This window comes from Chelonia mydas, chromosome 28 (genome assembly GCF_015237465.2).
Source record: "Chelonia mydas isolate rCheMyd1 chromosome 28, rCheMyd1.pri.v2, whole genome shotgun sequence".
Lineage (NCBI taxonomy): Eukaryota > Metazoa > Chordata > Testudines > Cheloniidae > Chelonia > Chelonia mydas.
In genome coordinates, this window is record NC_051268.2 from 5,458,788 (window position 1) to 5,477,908 (window position 19,121).

At 55.7% G+C, this 19,121-nt stretch overlaps 2 protein-coding genes, 1 long non-coding RNA gene and 4 other non-coding genes across 17 annotated transcripts in view; 4 read left to right on the top strand and 3 right to left on the bottom strand.

The window, feature by feature from the left end:
• LOC102943236 (zinc finger protein 883) overlaps positions 1-19,121 on the top strand; it is a 2,438,435-nt gene that overhangs the window by 2,029,336 nt on the left and 389,978 nt on the right. The gene's annotated exons all lie outside the window — the stretch shown is intronic.
• Positions 1-19,121, bottom strand: part of LOC119564595 (zinc finger protein 883) — a 1,467,279-nt gene that overhangs the window by 1,147,136 nt on the left and 301,022 nt on the right. The window lies entirely within an intron of this gene.
• On the bottom strand, positions 2,770-2,842 carry TRNAF-GAA. Its single transcript has one exon. It is a non-coding gene; the product is annotated as a tRNA-Phe (tRNA).
• On the bottom strand, positions 4,679-4,751 carry TRNAK-UUU. The gene has a single exon. It is a non-coding gene; the product is annotated as a tRNA-Lys (tRNA).
• TRNAV-GAC lies at positions 7,651-7,723 on the top strand. The gene has a single exon. It is a non-coding gene; the product is annotated as a tRNA-Val (tRNA).
• On the top strand, positions 8,106-8,178 carry TRNAV-AAC. Its single transcript has one exon. It is a non-coding gene; the product is annotated as a tRNA-Val (tRNA).
• LOC122463966 lies at positions 12,801-17,201 on the top strand. The gene is made up of 3 exons (XR_006287769.1): positions 12,801-12,942; positions 16,061-16,149; positions 16,836-17,201. It is a non-coding gene; the product is annotated as an uncharacterized LOC122463966 (long non-coding RNA).

Genomic DNA, 19,121 nt, shown 5'->3' on the forward strand with positions numbered 1-19,121 from the left:
CAGGAGCGGATTGACCCTGAAACAAACCACGTAGTGCCACGGGGCCCCCCAGGGACGGGGGACCCCAAACTTCAGGCCAAATCTCATCTCCCAGCCTGCCCCCGAGTCCAGGCCAGCAGTGCAACGGGGCTCAGGCAGGCAGGCTGCCCGCATGCCATGGCCGGTGGCCCCAGGCCAACCCCAGAAGCAGCCATCTGCTGGCACGTCTCTGCTCACCCCGGCCGGGGTGGGAGGGGAGGCAGCTCTGGGCGCTGCCCCCACCCCAGGGAGGGTACGGAGGCCTCTGCTCCCCTCCCCCCAGTGGGTGTGCAGGGATGTGCCAGCCGCGCGAAGGTGCCCTCTCTGCCTCCATACTGCTCCCAGAAGTGGCCAGCATGTCCCGGCATCCCCTGGGGGGGGCGGTGTCTCCCAGCACGGCCCCTGCCATGAGTACCAACTCCGCATCTCCCATTGGCCAGAGGAGATGTGGGAGCTGTGGCCACTGGGAACTGTGGAGGAAGCGTATGGAGACCCCCCCTTGCCCCACCCACCTAGGGGCTGCTGCCGGAGGGTTGTGTGAGCCGGTCGCTTTGGGAGCTGCACTGCCCGGGGTAAGCGCCACCCCTCCTGCACCCTAACCCTCTCCCCCAGTGCAGAGCCCACACCCTGCACCCACATTTCCTCCCATAGCCCACACCCCTCAGCTCCTCCCACACCCCAGTCCTCTGCCCCAGCCCAGAACCTGCACCCCACACCCAAACTGCCTCCCATAGCTTTGCTTCTCTTCCTTTCACCCAGAACCGTCCTTCTTCTCCTGGGCTGCAAGTAGCCATCCCTGGGAAGCCAAGCGGCAGGCACAGGATTCTACCTCCCAGCAGCCAACTCCACCTCCCCAGGCTTTGGCAGAACGAACGGTGGAGGTCTACTAACCCCACTTCGCCGCACTGAGGTGCTTAGCTTCTGCCCTGCCTTCCTCAGCGTGACTTTCCTCTTTTGCCCCATCCCTGCCTCACTTCCTCCTTTGGCAAGTCACGCAAAGGAGGCCAGCAGGAAGAGCCGGCCTCCATAGGCCAACCTCCAAGGGCAGAGGAGGCCAAGCCACAAGGCTTCAAAAGGTCACTGGCCTCGATCCTCCAACTTTCCCCTGCTGATGTAAAGGCTTCTTCTCAGCTCATTTCACCACCCTCTGTCCGGCAGGGGTTGGGGTTATCGCAGGGACAGGCCAGTGGCAGAAGTAGGAGCGCCTTGCTGGACAGCTAGGAAAAGTAACCCGTCATGTTTCGAAACAGGGGCCTTTTGCATGTTGGGCAAACGTGATAACCACTGCACTACAGAGACTCTGACACAGTGCTCTGCCCCTCTCTTCATAAGAACGGCCAGACTGGGTCAGACCAAAGGTCCATCCAGCCCAGTATCCTGTCTACCGACAGTGGCCAATGCCAGGTGCCCCAGAGGGAGTGACCCTAACAGGTAATGATCTAGTGATCTCTCTCCTGCCATCCATCTCCACCCTCTGATAGACAGAGCCTAGGGACACCATTCCTTCCCCATCCTGGCTAATAGCCGTTAATGGACTTAACCTCCATGAATTTATCTAGTTTAAACCCTGTTATAGTCCTAGCCTTCACAACCTCCTCAGGCAAGGAGTTCCACAGGTTGACTGTGCGCTGTGTGAAGAAGAACTTCCTTTTATTTATTTTAAACCTGCTGACCATGAATTTCAATTGGTGGCCCCTAGTTCTTCTGTTATGGGAACAAGTAAATAACTTTTCCTTATTCACTTTCTCCACACCACTCATGAGTTTATAGACCTCTATCATATCCCCCCTTAGTCTCCTCTTTTCCAAGCTGGAAAGTCCTAGCCTCTTTAATCTCTCCTCATATGGGACCCGTTCCAAACCCCTCATCATTTTAGTTGCCCTTCTCTGAATCTTTTCTAATGCCAGTCTATCTTTTTTAAAATGAGGAGATCACATCTGTACGCAGGATTCAAGATGTGGGCGTACCATGGATTTATATAAGGGCAATTAGCTATTCTCCATCTTATTCTATATCCCTTTCTTAATGATTCCTAACATCCCGTTTGCTTTTTTGACTGCCGCTGCTCACTGCCTGGACGTCTTCAGAGAACTATCCAAGATGATGACAAGATCTTTCTCCTGATTAGTTGTAGCTAAATTAGCCCCCATCATATTGTATGTGTAATTGGGATTATTTTTCCCAATGTGCATTACTTTACATTTATCCACATTAAATTTCATTTGCCATTTTGTTGCCCAATCACTTCGTTTTGTGAGATCTCTTTGAAGTTCTTCACAGCCTGCGTTGGTCTTAACTATCTTGAGCAGTTTAGTAGCATCTGCACACTTTGCCTCCTCACTGTTTACCCCTTTCTCCAGATCATTTATGAATAAGTTGAATAGGATTGGTCCTAGGCGTGACCCTTGGGGACCACCACTAGTTACCCCTCTCCATTCTGAACACACCAATGGGTGAACCTGGAGACAGTGGTGGCAGCCTTTCGATAGGTCAGCTGGTAGAGCAAAGGACTGTAGCTGGCACTCAGGAAGTCATCCTTACGTCACTCTTCTGACTCCAGTTTGAAGGAGGGCTTCTTTTTCTTCTCCTTGCTGAGAAAGAGCAAGAGAAGAAAGAAAGCTCAAGTGGGCCAACTCGGTGCACAAGTCCACGCTGTCTTTTCCTGCCTGGGAGCTCGAAATGAGGGACTCATGGCTGGTAAAAGTACCGCTGTGCTTGCAGAAAGCAGCCACCCCCTGCACACAGACAGCATGCCAAAGCCTGGGATTGAACCATGGACTTCTAGATCTTCAGTCTAACACTCTCCCAACTGAGCTACTTCAGCACCTGAAGGATGCTTTTTTGGCCTGCTGCTTCTCTGTCTGGGACATTTTTGTCAGCCATGGCACACAAAAAGGGCATCATTGAGAGCGGCCCACGAAGGCAAGATGAATTTTTGCCTGCCTTGCTCAGCTTGACTTGCTTCCTCCCCCCATTCCTGCCTTAGTTCCTGGGTTACCTGGTGGCTGAAGGTGGTCCATTGTCTCAAGCGGGGCCAGAGCCTGGCACACAGCGCCCCTGGGCAGCCTTTCCTTTGCACATGCCGGCCGTGCACATTTGCAAATACTTTAAAGCTCCTGGCAGTAAGTGCTGGGGACGGTTGCTCACCTTCAGAGGAAGCTCCCTGAAATTGGCCTGTCTCACCCAGTGGTACATTGACCTCCATTCGGACTGAGCTGAAGGGGGCGGCCTCGCTGCCGTGGCTGCCGCTGCTCTGAGGGCGGCCACTGTTGCGGCTGAAGCCATCCTGCAAGCACCTTCCACCTGGCCACCCACTGAAAATCCTGTAGGACGTAAGGTGGGAGTGGATGAACACTGGGGGGGGGGGGGGTCTTCCTAATCTCCTCCCCCTTCCACCACCATCGTCGATCCCATATCCGGTGCTGCACCCAGTGGGGCAAAAAAAAAATACAGCCATATCCCAAGAGTCAGTTGCGTTCTTTGTGGTTACCCCGCCATTCCCCTGGGTCCTGACCTGCCCTCCAGCTCAGCAGGCCGCTGAAAATTGAAAACCAAAAAAGGAGAGCTGTAAAAGGCTTCAAAGCCCGCCAGGCCCACCCCCTCTTCTAATACGTCAGAAAAGCCACGCTTCTCCTGACTAGGTAGGGACATCCTATTGCCCCACAGGAAGTGGAAGGCCACCGTGTTCGGTCTCAGCCGCGCTCGTGGAGCAGGGGGAAACACATGGCTGAGGAAATTCCCTGCTGCCAAAAGATAGGCCTTGAGTATGACAACCCTGTAGGCTAATGACAGGGTCCACGTACGCCACCAGCCAAGCCGTTCCTCACAGGCCAGCAACTGCTTCTCCCAGTTCGCGTTCCCCACCTCATCCCTGACCGAATGCGAGAAGGCCCGGCTCATCAGCCTGCCCCTCTTGCAGCCCTCCTCTTCCGCCCTGACCGACAGGGAGGAGTATTAACTCTCCCTCCCTTCAGCATTCCTGGGGAACACCAACGCCGCCCAAGTGACTTTGGGCCAGTAGGTCAACCAATAGGGCTGCCTCCTAGGCCTGACTTCTGCCCAGCTTCTGGACTGAGAGGAAATGCAGCTCGCATCCCTACCTACAGGACTCCAGGCACGGCCAGCCTTCTGGATCAAACGTCCCCTCTTGCGCTCAAGTCACAACAGCTAATGGGCAAAAGACAGGCTCCCATGTCATTTGAGAGAGAGCAAGGTGAAGCTTTAGAAATCATAAGAGGGTCAGCTGGCAACCAAAGGACCCCAAAGTCCCACTGAGACTTGAACTTATATTGCAGGAGCGCTGGCCCTTACACCATGGGACTGGCAGGTGACCCCTCAAACTCTGTTGACTTCCAGGAGGGAGCACTCTATGGGGACAATTTTTTCTGGCAGGGAGGACCCTGTGGGAACATGCCACTCTGGCCAGCCCTGCATTTGCTCAACAAGTCAGCACAGAGCGCTTCGCTGCAGGCCCAGAGGCCTTTCTTTCTCCAGACTGCGAGTCCAGGGGGCATGTGAGGAAGTTGCTCCTTCAGTCCCAGGGAGTAAAGGGCCCTTCCTAGGAAAGGCCAAGTCCTGAAAAAGAAAAGTCAAGGAGGGTCATCAAAAAATGCCTTCTGAAGTTCTTGTGGGGATAGCACAAGGGGAGAGGGTCCCTTTCTGCCTGACCAGGGACTTGAACCATGGACCCTCGTATTAAAAGTCTGATGCTCTACCAACTGAGCTAGCCAGGCTCACATGCAAATCAGGCCAGTCTGCTGCAGAAGAGAAACTAGTCAAGAAAAAGAGAGCAGAAACAATACAGAAAACCTGCTACTCTCACTCTCTTTCCAGTCCTAGCCCCAACCTGCACCTCCATGCAGTGCCCTGAGGCCTTTTTATTTTTTTCTTTAAATATTGGATCCAGGAGAAAACACAGTTATACAAAGCAAAACAAAATCACAAACAGAAATGTCACTGGAAATACAAAAAAAAAAAAAAAGGCAAATGCAATCCCCATCACTTTATCGTATCTGGGCCATTCCTGAATCGAGAGCACCCACTAAGGTCCCTGTGTGCTTACGAGAAACCTGGAGGAACTCATACCAAAGCCTGAACTTGAAACTCAATGGCTCCCAGGTGCCGCAGTGAAACCCGTTCACAAACCCCTTGAACTCCATGTGATTTGTTGAAAATATGCTAATGAGTGTGAATATAATGTAACTGGAAGATGCTTCATGCAAAAGGTCTCTTGTAAGGTATCGTTACAAAGCTTATAATCTACTGTGTGTGGTCATCCTATTTGTATGAATGTACCATTCTTGTATCTGAAACTAGAAATACGAAATATAACTCTGAGGTCCTGTTGTAATTATGCAAAGTGTGGGCCTTTAATGGTGGTCTGGAATCTTGATGGCTCCCATCAACCAGGACAATTGACTGTAGATGGCTCTGTCTACTTGGAAGCCTTCCTGTGAGTCAGGCCGGGAAGAATGAAGGCTTGGGGTCTCACAGGACAGGTGACCATGTCACCTGGTACGGGACTCCATCTTAAACCTGGGGCTTTTCCCAAGGAAAGACACAAAAGATTCCTGCTTTGTGCCAAAGCTATATAAGGGGGTGGAACAGAACAAAGGCGACTTCAGTCGTGAGAAATCCCCTAGCTACCACGTCAGCTGGAACAAGGACTGTACCAGGGGAAAAGATCGGGCCCAGACTAGAGATAAGTCAAGTCTGTGAAAGAAGTTTATTGGAACATCTCTGAGGGTGAGATTTTATCTGTATTGAGTTTCCTACTGTATTAGGCTTAGACTTGCATGTTTTTGTTTTATTTTGCTTGGTAACTTACTTTGTTCTGTCTGTTATTACTTGGAACCATTTAAATCCTACTTTTTCTATTTAATAAAATCACTTTTTACTTATTAATTAACCCAGAGCAAGTAATTAATTCCTGGGGGAGCAAACAGCTGTGAATATCTCTCTATCAATGTTATAGAGGGTGAACAATTTATGAGTTTACCCTGTCTAAGCTTTATGAAGGGTAAAAGGGATTTACTTGGGGTTTGGACCCCATTGGGTACTGGGTATCTGGGTGTTGGAGACAGGAGCACTTTTTAAGCGGTTTTCAGTTAAGCCTGCAGCTTTTGGGGGACGTGGTTCAGACCTGGGATTGTGTTTGTAGCAGGCGAGCGTGTCTGGCTCAACAAGGCAGGGTACTGAAGTCCCAAGCTGGCACTGAAAACAGGCTCAGAGGCAGTCCCAGCACATCAGGTGCCAGTCCAAAGGGGGTCTCTGTGACTCAACCCGTCACAAGACCTTTGGTCTGAACCAGTATGGCCGTTCTTACATCCTCATGCTCCTTTCATGTAGATGCCTGGGCTTCTGCCTCACAATGTGTCCCTGAGCTGTCAGCCAAAACGCCCCAGATAGGCAAAGAGTCTGGGCTCCTGAAGCCTCTGCCACCCACCTAGTGCCCTATGGCTCATCCCTAACCCTCGATGCTGCTCCTTTCTCGAGAATGTGAAAGGAGCGGAGGCGGTGCAGGAGCCTTCTGGGGACGCAGATCTGAGGCTTTGGGAGGGACAGATGGTCTCAGACATCAGAGCACTATAAACCACGCAGCCACCCCCTAACTCAGGGGCCTGCTCCAGCCCTGAGTCTGGGCTCCTGGGATCCCTCCCACAGAGCAGGGCGCCCACAGATTACAGCCTGAAAATAGACATGGGAAACTAACGCCTGCTCTCCCTGACAGGGCCTCCTCTAGACCAAATGGCACCCCAGGCAAGACGCTTCTTCGCTGCCCCCCCCATCTTAGACTTTGAATAGCTTATTTTTTATTGCATTTGTAGCTCATTTCATGGTTTTCATGCACAATTTGGATGCATGATTTTCTGTATCATATAAGATGATAAATTTGCAGGCTAGGATCTGTAAATCTGTATTTATTCGTGCGATTTATAGCAAATTAAAAAAAAACCAAACATTTCCTCTAAGCCCATAGAAACTTTTTTAATTTTCACAGTAACTGAAACGTACTAACATCTAGAAATTGAACTGTCACCAACACAGGGTGGACCAGCATTAAATAGTTACTGTAAGACCCAGGGTTTGAATGTTAATCCTAGTGCTTGAGTTCAAAGGTCTTTTTCCTCGCCTTTGCCCTCGTGAACTGAAACGTAGCTTTAGAGAGATCCAAGGACTGGCCAATCTCATTTTCAAGTGATAAAATAGCAAGTGACGTCAGTCTCTCATTAACCATCGCCAATTAAAGATATGTTTTAATGAGCCTGAGCATCAAGGCAAGGGTGGATCTGTCTATCTCCTTCCGCTACGCTAGTGGGCCCAAGTCCCTGGCAGCCAGTAGGTGAAGCTGGGAGAACAGGGTGGGGCGGCAAGTGGCGGCAGGACTCTTGCTGCCGGGGTCTAGCTGCCGAACTTCCTCCCCGTGCCGCTGGGCCCCAGTCGCCTTCAGCCACCAGGTAACCCAGGAACTAAGGCGGGAATGGGGTGAGGAAGCACGTCAAGCTAAGCAAGGCAGGCAAAAATTCATCTTGCCTTTGTGGGCTGCTCAGTAGGACGTCCGTTTTGTGTGCCATGGCTGACAAAAACAGCCTGGACAGAGAAGCAGCAGGCCAAAAAAGGTGCCCTGTAGGTGCCAAAGTAGCTCATTCAGGCGAGCGTTAGACTGACGATCTAGAGGTCCCTGGTTCAATCCCAGGCTTTGGCGTGCTCTTTGGTCCCTTTGTGTGCAGGGGTGGGCTGTTTCCTTGGAGTGCAGTAGTACCTCTACCCACCACGGGATCCCTCATTTTGGGCTCCCCAGCGGGAAAAGACAGCGGGGGCTTGTGCACCGAGTTGGCCCGCCTGAGCTTTCTTTCTTCTCTTCCTCTTTCTCAGCAAGGGGAAGAAAAAGAAGCCCTCCTTCAAGCTGGAGTCACAAGGGTGAAGTAAGGATGACTTCCTGAGCACCGGCTCCAGTCCTTTGCTCCATCGGCTGACCTATGGAAGGGCTGCCACCACTTTCTCCACGTTCGCCCATCGGTGTGTGCCAGGGCGAGGGCCAGCCAAGTGGATGGAATTTGAAGGGAGGGGCAGAGCCCTGGGACAGAGTTTCTGTAGTGTAGTGGTTATCACGTTTGCCTAACCCACAAAAGGTCCCTGGTTTGAAACCAGGCAGAAACATGAGGGCTTATTTTTCCTAGCTGTCCAGCAAGGTGCTCCTACTTCTGCCACTGGCCTATCCTTGGGAGAACCCCAACCCCTCAAGAACAGAGGGTGGTGAAATGAGCTGAGAAAGCCCTTTGGCATCAGCAGGGGAAAGCTAGAGGATCTAGGCCGGTCACCTTGTGGAGCCTTGTGGCTTGGCCTCCTCTCCCCTTGGAGGTTGGCCTATGGAGGCCAGCTCTTCCTGATGGCCTCTTTGCGTGACTTGCCAAAGGAGGAAGTGAGGCAGGCATGGGGCAAAAGAGGAAAGTCACGCTGAGGAAGGCAGGGCAGAAGCTAAGCACCTCAGTGCGGCGAAGTGGGGTTAGTAGACCTCCACCGTTCGTTCTGCCAAAGCCTGGGGAGGTGCGGTTGGCTGCTTGGAGGTAGAATCCTGTGCCTGCCGCTTGGCTTCCCAGGGATGGCTACTTGCAGCCCAGGAGAAGAAGGACGGTTCTGGGTGAAAGGAAGACAAGCAAAGCTATGGGAGGCAGTTTGGGTGTGGGGTGCAGGTTCTAGGCTGGGGCAGAGGACTGGGGTGTGGGAGGGGCTGAGGGGTGTGGGCTATGGGAGGAAATGTGGGTGCAGGGTGTGGGCTCTGCTCTGGGGGAGAGGGTTAGGGTGCAGGAGGGGTGGCGCTTACCCCGGGCAGTGCAGCTCCCAAAGCGACCGGCTCACACAACCCTCTGGCAGCAGCCCCTAGGTGGGTGGGGCCAAGGGGGGGGTCTCCATGCGCTTCCTCCACAGCTCCCATTGGCCACAGCTCGCACATCTCCTCTGGCCAATGGGAGATGCGGAGTTGGTACTCATGGCAGGGGCCGTGCTGGGAGACACCGCCCCCCCAGGGGATGCCGGGACATGCTGGCCACTTCTGGGAGCAGTATGGAGGCAGAGAGGGCACCTTCGCGTGGCTTGGACATCCCTGCACACCCACTGGGGGGAGGGGAGCAGAGGCCTCCGTGCCCTCCCTGGGGTGGGGGCAGCCCTCAGAGCTGCCTCCCCTCCCACCCCGGCCGGGGTGAGCAGAGACGTGCCAGCAGATGGCTGCTTCTGGGGTTGGCCTGGGGCCACCGGCCATGGCATGCGGCAGCCTGCCTGCCTGAGCCCCGTTGCACTGCTGGCCTGGACTCGGGGGCAGGCTGGGAGATGAGATTTGGCCTGAAGTTTGGGGTCCCCCGTCCCTGGGGGGCCCCGTGGCACTACGTGGTTTGTTTCAGGGTCAATCCGCTCCTGGCCTGCTCCAGCCTCCGTCCCCCCATCTGCGCTGTTGAAGGGGAGCTTGTCTGCATCTGCCGCGGCCTGTTTCTCTGCGGTACCGGATCTGCGCCCAGTTCTGCAGCCGTAACACGCTGGGCCGGGACGTCCGCGGTGGAGGGACGGACCCCATTCTCTGCCAGCAACCGGCCCCCTTGTTTTTCTCCTGGATCTTCAAGCCTGGCAGGGGCCTGCAGAGAGACCGGAGCCTGGCCCCTGGGGTCAGGGACCTGCTGAGGCCGAATCCTGCTCGGAAGGTCCCCAGCACTCCTCGCAGGCGGGGCTGAAGTCGAAGGGCGCTGCCATGGGAGGGGAGTGCCTCATCCCCCGGCCTGAGGCGTGGGTGCTTCTTTGTCCCCTTCTCCTGCCCAGAGAGGCAGGCAGCTGCTGTGGGGACAGGCGAGCGAGGCTCGCAGGATATCGCTCAGCTCGGTCTGGCCGGCAGGGGCCTTCCCGCTCAGCCTGGCCTTGGCCCCCATTGCGCCGCGCTCGGCCAGCCGCGGGAGGAGGGACCGTGGCTGCCGCTCAGGCTCGGGCCGCGTGGCCAGGCTTCCCTGGCAGGGGCTGCCACAGGCAAAGAGCTGGGCACCGTCTACATGGCAGCGGGTGGGAAGGAAGGTGGAGCCTGCGCGTCTCGTGGGGTCTCCCTCGCCACTCAGGCAGAGGCAGGAGGGGCGCGACAAGGGCCCGGCTGAAGATTTTGCGCTGGGACTGGAGGATTAAGCCTGTGGCCCCGGAGTTCCTGCTCCGACGTGGGGTTTTGTGGTGCTGCCCCCGTGGTGGCCCGTCCTCTAGGTCAGCACTTTGAAGCCAAGGGGACCGGCCTGGAGGCAGCAAAAGGGGACATTTGCGGTAGCCAGCCGTTCTCAAGGAGCATCCGACATGGACGCCGAGAGGGCCGTTCCCCCTCTGGGCGTGTCCCAGCTTTGTTTGGGTTTGTCAGCATGAAGAGGGCTTTGTTTATGAATCTGACCGTTTTCCAAATCTAACCTTCCCTGCTGTGCCAGGATAGAGGGTGGACAAGCCTGGTTTATCTGCACGGGATTATTGCCATCTGAGGCCTCTCTGTCCTTTTCGCTTGCACAGACCAGTTCCGACCCTGAGTGAGGTATGAAGCAGCATGCCCACCACGGATCAGCCCCTTTCTCCGGTGCAGCCGTGGACCCCAACAAGTGTGCCTGGAATGCAGAAGTGTTGGGGTCTCCAATTTTTAACCGGGTTAGAAATCCCCCTCCCCCACCAATGATTCCCATCACAGTGCCAGTCCACAGACCCACTCCTCTCGGCTCCAGTTTTTCAAAGAGCGATGAGTGGAGGTAGGTTTCTCTTCCAGAAACGCTTTCTCTGCCTCAAGACATAATGCAATTGCAAATAAAAAGGGTTCTCTTTTACTAATCACCGGGGCCGGGGGGGTTTATTCAAAGAAAAACTGTAAGGAGAAACATCGACATTAATCAAAAGCTGATACTAAGAAAATGCCAGTTTCTTTTGGGGGGGGTTACAAACTTGTTTGCACCTTTCTTAAATACTAAAATATAGCTAGAAGTATGTTAGAGCCAAAATGTCCAAAATATGACAGGATATAGTATGTCTGGTTTTGCAGCAAAATGTTAAAACTAACCAATTTCAACAGGTTTCTCTTGTTGCCGCTAAGCAGAACCAAACATAAAAGCTTAATACCCTCAATGTGTTTGCATAGACCTGCCTTTCCACTTCATTTGGGTTTCATTTTATTCTATTTGTGTTTGTTATGTTACGTGAAAAAGACGTGGCGGTGGCTGAAGCTCGTGCTTTCAGACAGTTAACAAAAGTGGAATTGGTGTCACAGGGAAAGGAAGAACCTTGGGTCAATCGTCTGTAACGAACTCATTTGCTAAGACAGAGAACTCAGCAGGGGAGAGCCACGCACCTTCTCACAGAGGATTGTTGTGGGTACCGATTTTAGCAGTTAAGCCCTATATTTCGTATACATAATTAGCAACATGTAAGCCGTGTGCCTAATCGGGAGCTCTCTCTTTAAGAGACCAGTTGGTGGGAGGTAGGAGTGATCTGGTCTGGGTCACTGTTGCTAGGCAGATTAAGCACTCCCCATCCAGAAGCTTCCGGAAGTGGGTTGGGTGGTTTTGGGTCTGCGCCCATGGGTTCCCTGGTGCTGGACTCAGGCTGCAGTCACAGAATCGCAGGGTGGGACGGGACCTCAGGAGCTCATCTAGTCCAACCCCTGCTCCAAGCAACCCCCAGTTTTTGCCCGGGTCCCTTGCGGGAGGGGGAAGGACTGCCCCCGCACTCCCCAGCCGCGGGAAGCGGAGGGAGGCGGCTGGCAGAGGGCACAGGGGAGTGGGCTGGGGCCGGGTTGCTCCACGTCCCACCATTGCTGGTGACTGCGGGGTCCGGCCCGACCCCTGCTGCCGGGGCAGGCCCCCTGCCCGTCCTCCGGGCTGCGTCCGTGGCTGGGGGAAGAGGCTTGGCGGGGGACAGGTTGGATGGGGGTGGGCCGGGGGCAGAGGACGACGAGGCAGGGTGGAGGGTGTTGTCTCGGGCCCCACGCCCCCCTCGGGACAGCCCTGCCCCAGGCAGTGGGTGCAGCCCACGGGCCGGGGGGCTGGCCAGGGGATGGGGCTGGCTGCCGGAGCTGGGGGGGCCACATCTGCAGCAGGCAGCTGCCAGGGGCCCCGTGAAATGTGGGGCAATTTGGTGCCCCAGAGTTCAGGGTGCCCTACACAGCTGCATATTCTGCATCCGCCTCGGGATGCCCCCGGACGGGATGGTGGGGTGGAAGGGGGGAGGCAGAGAGGGGACGGGGGGGCTCTTTTCCCTTCTCTCTTCACTTTCTGTTCTTCTCCCCCAGCCTGCGGCGGCTCCGCTGGGGCTGAGGCGGCTCCGAGGCTTCTCCCCGGGGCCGGGGGCAGAGAGTCACTTTCCTGCCCCCCCCCAGCGCTCCCCCCCCACCGGGGTCTCCCGCTCATCGGGGGGCTCCGGCTGGGGGCGGGCAGAGCCCGGGGGTGCCCAGGGGGCGGGTCCCGGCTGGAGAAAGCCCCCCCCGGCCGGGCACGGAGGGGTTAATGACGGGCCCCCCCAGCAGGGACCCCAGGGGGGAGCCGCAGCTGCCCAGCCCGGGCTCCCGGGTCCCACGGCGGCAGCAGCAGCGTCTGGTCTGGGCCCGAGCCCCGCCCCCAGGAACTGCCCCGCCCCGGTCTGCTCCAGGCCCCGCCCCCAGGCGCTGCCCCGCCCCCGGTCTGCTCCAGGCCCCGCCCCCAGGCGCTGCCCCGCCCCCGTCTGCTCCAGGCCCCGCCCCCAGGCGCTGCCCCGCCCCCGGTCTGCTCCAGGCCCCGCCCCCAGGCGCTGCCTCGTGTCGGGTCTCTCGGAGGAGCAGCTGCGGCTCCCCCCGGGGTCTGTGCTGGGGGGGCCCGTCATTGACCCCCCCGTGCCCAGCCGGGGGGGGCTTTCTCCAGCTGGAACCAGCCCCGGGCTCTGCCCGCCCCCGCCCCGGTGAGTGGGAGACCCCGCGGGGGGGGGAGCGCTGGTGGGGGGGCAGGAAGGTGACTCTCTGCCCCCGGCACGGCTGGGATTGGGGGGGGCAGAGACTGGGGCCCGGCGGGGGGGTCCCTTGGGGGGTGGGGAGGAGAAGCCGGAGTTCCGCGGGGGGGGTTGAACTGTCTCTGTGCAGCCAGGAAATTCTCGGGGCGGGGGCGGAGTTAATTGGATCCTGTCCCTGTTTGTGCCCCTCCCCCCCCCCCCCAGCACAAATGCCCCCAGTTCTCCCCTTTTCTCTCTCGGTAGCTCCCACGTGGCTGTAAACTCCCCCCTCCCCCCCCCCCGATCCGCTCTCTCGTCTCCCCTGATCCCCCCCCCCCCGTCTCTCCCTCCTCCTCACATGTCCATCTAAACTCTCCTCCCGTGGGGGGGGGCGGGATTCCCCCCCCCCGAGTTTGATCCGCAGCGATTTGTCCCGGTGTCGGGGGAAGTTGGAGCCCGGAGCCATCCCCCAACCTGGCTGCCCCCGGCGTGGGGGTGGGAGGAGACGCCGGGTCTCTGCCGGGGCGGGGAAGGGAGGGGCCCGTGTCCCCCCTGGGGCTGCCCCCGATCCCGACTTCCCAGTCCCACTTGCTGCCCCCCAACCTGCAGCACCGCTGCCCCAGCCCCCAGCCCCCGCCCATCCCCCACTGCCCCCACCTGCCCATCCCCCACTGCCGCCCCCTCCCCTCCCCCAGGGAGCCCTCCAGCTCCCCCCCCCCCCGCCCTCTTCAATCAGCCCCTCAGAGGGCTCCCTGCTGCCCAGGTGAACGGGGGCAGTGGGGGGGACCATCACTTTCTGTTTATGTATTGGACAGGCTGGATTTTATATGACAAACGGTCCCCCTTTTCCAGCTAGCTATTTAATAGCCACATCAAATCCCGCCCCGTCTTGGCGTTTATCCCATGTTCTCAGTTGCGTAGTTTGTGACACGTTTTCTCTGTACGTCTCAAAGATTCATAAAAAAGTTTGCCCCACTTTTACTCTAGTTGTCTACTTCTAATTGAATATGCCCCTGAGAGCTTTCCCTGTCTCTGTAATTATAAATTACGAAGAAACTCTCAGATTTACACCTTTTCTCAGATTCCTGAATATGGATCTAAAATGTTTGCCAATGTTGCCCATTTCCGCTCTATTCATTGACCAAATAGTGGTGGGAAATACACTCAGCTTTTACCTCCTATCAACACCTGTGATAAAATCCCTCTCATTTTCCACTTTCCTCTCTATCATTTGCATAAATGGATCCAAAATCCCTCAGATTTCCACCCTTTCTCTTTCATTTCTGAACACTGATCTGAAATCTCAGGTTTCCCTCTTACTATGTCATTATCAAATGTCAATTAAAAATCCTCCTGGGTTTGGGGCTGTTCCCCATGTCTCTAAATGCCAGCAACTTCCCCTTCCTTGGGGGGAACCTGTCGCCCTGAGTCCTTCTCCATCCTGGTTGGGAAATTAACCCCCCGCAACAATGATCATCTTTCCCTCTCCTTTGAGAATCATTTGTTCCCTCCTTTCTCTCTGTTAAAAATGTTTGCTGATAAAAGAGACTAGCCATATATTCAATACAAAATCAAAGCCAGAGGCCTCCCCCTGTTTGGGGGATCGGTGGTTCCCTGCTGGTGACAGGAGACTTGGCTGGACCCTTTTCTTTTCTCTAGCCGGCACGGGATGGGGAGGTCCCTCTGAGTGCAGCGTGGGTCCAGAAGTATCCCAAACCCCGTGACAAAGGGTGTCCGTGAGGGGTGGCTTCCCGCAGCAAAAGATGTAGCGAACTCTGGGGTGGATGCACGGTGGCCATTATTTGCTAGTGACAGAGTATGGAAATTTCTTACTTATTTTGGCCCTCCAGGACTTCCCTTCTCCTGTTAAAGAAGCGTCCCCCCAGGCTCCCTCTGCCTGTGTGACTGGCCAGCAAGGGGTGGTGGTAACTTTCTATCCACTTATCAGACACTGCGAGGGAACACTGTTGCTGGGGGGTGCATGTCTGTGTGGGGAGATTGCAGCGGGAGCTGAAGGGGCATTGTGGTAGGGGGAGGCCTCTGGGTGGCTGGGCAGGGGGGACCCTAGTCAGGTTGGTGGGTTCTGGAGGGTTTGGGGTTTCGGGGGGATAGTTCTGATGTGCCCAGCCCTAAGGCTCTGGGTCCTGGAGGTGGGTATCGCTGGGGGCCTGTTGGCTGCAGACCAGTGGGGGTGGGGGGTCTCTTGGGGAAGTGGGGCAGGGGGTTAGACGCTGCCTGGTGCTGTGCCAGGGGCTCTGTCTAGGATTGCCCAGCTGGCTCCTGGGACCATTGCCATGCCCAGTGCCCAGAGCTGTGGTGGGGCGGTCCCTGGCGCAGAGCGAGGGGTCCTCCTGCAAAGCATCAGGGGGTCCTGCTGGGAGGAAGAGGGGGTCCCAGGCAAATGGCCTGGCAGATCCTGGTGGAGGGCAGGTGGGGGTCCTCGGCAGGCAATGGGGAAATCCCAGGCAGGCAGTGAGGGACTATAAAATGACTGTACACAAACAGCCCCCCACCCCATTTCTCCTCCCATTTGCAGAAGCAAATCCAGCCCTGGGGGAGCAAACGACCCAGGAATGAGAGTTTCCTAGCAGACAGGCATGGAGAGGGCACAGGGAAAAGGAGATGGAGAGACTGAGAGGGTCCGTGGGATAAAAGAGTTTCGAGAGAGATTTCCAGCTCTCTAATCTGCCCAGACAGATGCATTACTGCACTGTGGGGAGAATGACTTTCCTGTGGACAAGATGAGGATCAGTCAGAGGAAAACCCAGTTCCTGACCCCATGTCCCTCCTGCTGGGGTGTGGCTGCCGTGGGGTCAATGTCATGGGACTCCTTTGGTTCTGCTTTTTTCTAGGATTGCGTTCAGGGACTTTGTTATGGGATGCTGGAGGGAGAAAGGAGGTAAAAGTGTGTCTGTGGGCCTAGCCTGGCAGGAGGGGCCAGGTCTCTGCTGTAATGAAGAGACTGAGCATTTTCTCAGCACGGCAGAATCTAGGATCTCGCTCTGCAGGGAAAGAGCCTGGGGGAGGCGTGATGTGAAATGAACTAATGCCCGTTCCTAAACCTCCACAACGGCCCTTCTCGCCCAGCCAGGCTGCAGAACGACGCTCACGTTTCGTTCCGGTTCATCCCGTCCTCCCATGGGTCAGGGGAGCGACATGGCCGCAGAGGAGCCAGCTGAGGTAGGGATTACTGGGGGGGTTCTGATCTGTTCCTGCAGGAGGGAGAGGGACAGCAAATACACCGGAGAGGGGAGGGTTTGCACCGTCTGGTTTGGAGGTTGGAACGGGGCAGGAAATGCACAGGGTGGAGAAAGGGAGGAGGCCAGGGGGTGGCAGACCTGCTGGGAGTCGTTTAATAAGTGGCCTAGATTCTAGGAACAGACCCATGAGGTTGGGAGGTGGAAATGCTCCAATTTGGTGAACAGAAAATAACCCAGCTACATGGGGCTGGGAAAAAGGCCCAGACTCCTAATGCTGGAGCCTGAGCCAACTAACCAGCGGGTGCCTTGAAATATGAAGGGGGCAGCCACTAGTCAGGATTAGGGGAGATTCCCCTGCCTCATATCCAGCTCCTGACAAGGAGGAGGGTGTTGGGCTTCCTACAAGAGATCTCTCCCTACACCCGGATTGGGGCAGCATCTCCTGTATCAGTCTGTGGCTAGTAGGTGTGTGATGGATCTGCTGGGAGAGAGGAGGGGCTCTCTCTTCGCCCCCTCACCCTGGTGTTTCCTGGGTGCTCTGAGCGGGGTGGGGGTGGGACTCTGCGATCCACCCAGAGTTTCCGTTTGATTGGCTCCTCTCCCCCACAAATAGTGGGGCTGTGAGTGGGGCAGCAGGTCCTGAGTGTGGGGCTCTTGCTCTTTCAGGGGCCGGTGACCTTCGAGGAGGTGGGTGTGTATTTCACCAGGGAAGAGGGGGCTCTGCTGGACCCCGCTCAGAGAGCCCTCTACAGAGACGTCATGCAGGAGACCTATGAGAATGTGACCTCGCTGGGTAAGGGTTCCCGTCCCCTCGGTTCTTGGAGGGGGAAATGAAGAGATGAGGTTCACGCCACCCCCACAATGGCACCTCTGCTCTGTCCTGTTCCAGCATCACCCCAGCATGCCAGTGACCCACACACGACCAGAGACCTCCCCTGCTGCAGAACACTGTGGAGACAGAGCCCAGGGGCAGTACCGCACAGTGTCCAATATCTCCTGTTTGCACAAGTAAAACGGGGGGTTAGCTCCAGCATAACCAACAGAAGCTTCCTACCCCTGGCCTTCTCTCAAACCCTGAGCCTTTTCCACCCAGACCAGAATGTGCTTGGGGTGTAACAAGCAGGCTGCTGGAGTCAGGGCTGCTGGTCCAGGGTTACTGATCACACAGACACTCGGGGCATCCTTGAATGCTGGCTGGGGGAATCCAGACAAGGGAGCTCCAGCTGCAAAACCTTGAATCTCACCCAGGATTACAGATGACGCAACTCCTCACTGCTCCGGATTGCACCCGTGCATGGGAAAATGGCCTAGGTTGCTGGTGAAAATCCTTGAGACCTGGAGAGTTGCTCCCCCCATCCCCGTGTGCAATAGCCACAATCTCTCTTCTCTGCAGACTTGGTTTTTTGAGTCCCTCATTCCTGAAGTCACATGACCCCGATTGTTATTTTTCACATTCTGCTTTTCTAGACTATTTAAAGTCTGTTGCTTCTGAATGATAGTTTCTAATTTCCCAGTGTTCTCCACACCCAGGGATTTTCCTACTCCCTCCCATTGCACTGGACTCACTAGGTTCCCTAGTATTTAAGAACGACCACACTGGGACAGACCAAAGGTGCATCTAGCCCAGTGTCCTGTCTTCCGACAGTGACCAGTGCCAGGTGTCCCAGAGGGAATGAACAGAACAGAGAATCATGAAGTGATTCATCTCCTGTCACCCATTCACAGCTTATGACAAACAGAAGTTAGGGACACCATCCCTGCCCATCCTGGCTAATAACCATTCACGGACCTGTCCTCGATAGATTTCTCATGGTGGCTTTTTTTTTTTTTGTAACCCTATTATAATCTTGGCCTTCACATCGTCCTCTGGCAAGGAGTTCCCCAGGTTGACTGTGCGTTGTTTTCCAGTGGGCTGCAATATGGTGCTATCCTGACATCTAGTACTGCTGAGATCCTGCATTCAGTGATATCCCTGCTCTTCTTGTTCCCGTTCTCATAAAACAAGAAGAGCATTCAAATGCATATTTACCTTCATTCCCTCAGCGGTCCTCATGGGAATCCCTGATCGGTTCCAAAGTGTATTAAAACCTTTCTTAAAGGGTTACCTCTTGGTGGTTATCAGGTCCTGTGAGTTTGTAGCCCAGAAAGACCCCCCTCAGTCAGCTCAAACTCAGCTGTTTATCCCCCAAAAGTCTGTCGTCTTCAGTCTCCTGAATGAGGGGAAATCCGTCACTACCCCTTTCTGCGTTGGGTAAAGCTTCAAAAGGTGGAGGTCTCCATAACTAACCTTGAGATCTGGCATTCATCACCCCGTAGTGATACCAGATTGCACAGGAAACCCGTCCCGCAGCCCTTCCTGGTATCATCTGGCGCATCTCGGCATCCTAGTCTGTGAAGAATTCATGCTTTCAAGGGCTGGCTTAGCTATACAGATAACAGTCATAATTCGGGCAAGAGTTTGCAGGCAATGAAAACAGAGTAATTGAGAAACGTGAGCAATATCTAATCCTTTAAAGGCTGAAAGTGCCTTGGGGGGAGGGGACAGGAGCCAGCTGTGTGGGGGAGGTGGGGCCCAGACACTGGGCATTGAGAGCCTAGAGCCAGCTGTGCGCTGGAGAGACGGGGCATGAACCAGCTGTGTGAGGGGAGATGAGCAGGGGAGAGGTGCTGTGGACACGGCCGCGAGCAGCTGTGAGTGCCGTCCTCTCTGCAGCATGATGAGAGAGCCTGGCGTCCCACTGCTGATCCCAGACTTGTATGAGGAGGGAAGAAATTGTCAGCAAGTCTCAACTGCAGCCAGCCTGTGCCCTGGGGAGGAGTCGGGGGTCTCCAGGGAGAAATCTGGGGGGTTGTGACCCTGCATGCCCCACCCACCCCGATCAGCAATTCCAGTTATTAACGGTGATTCCAGAAACGAAGAGTAATTTCGGGAAAAATGCAGTCCTAGCGACA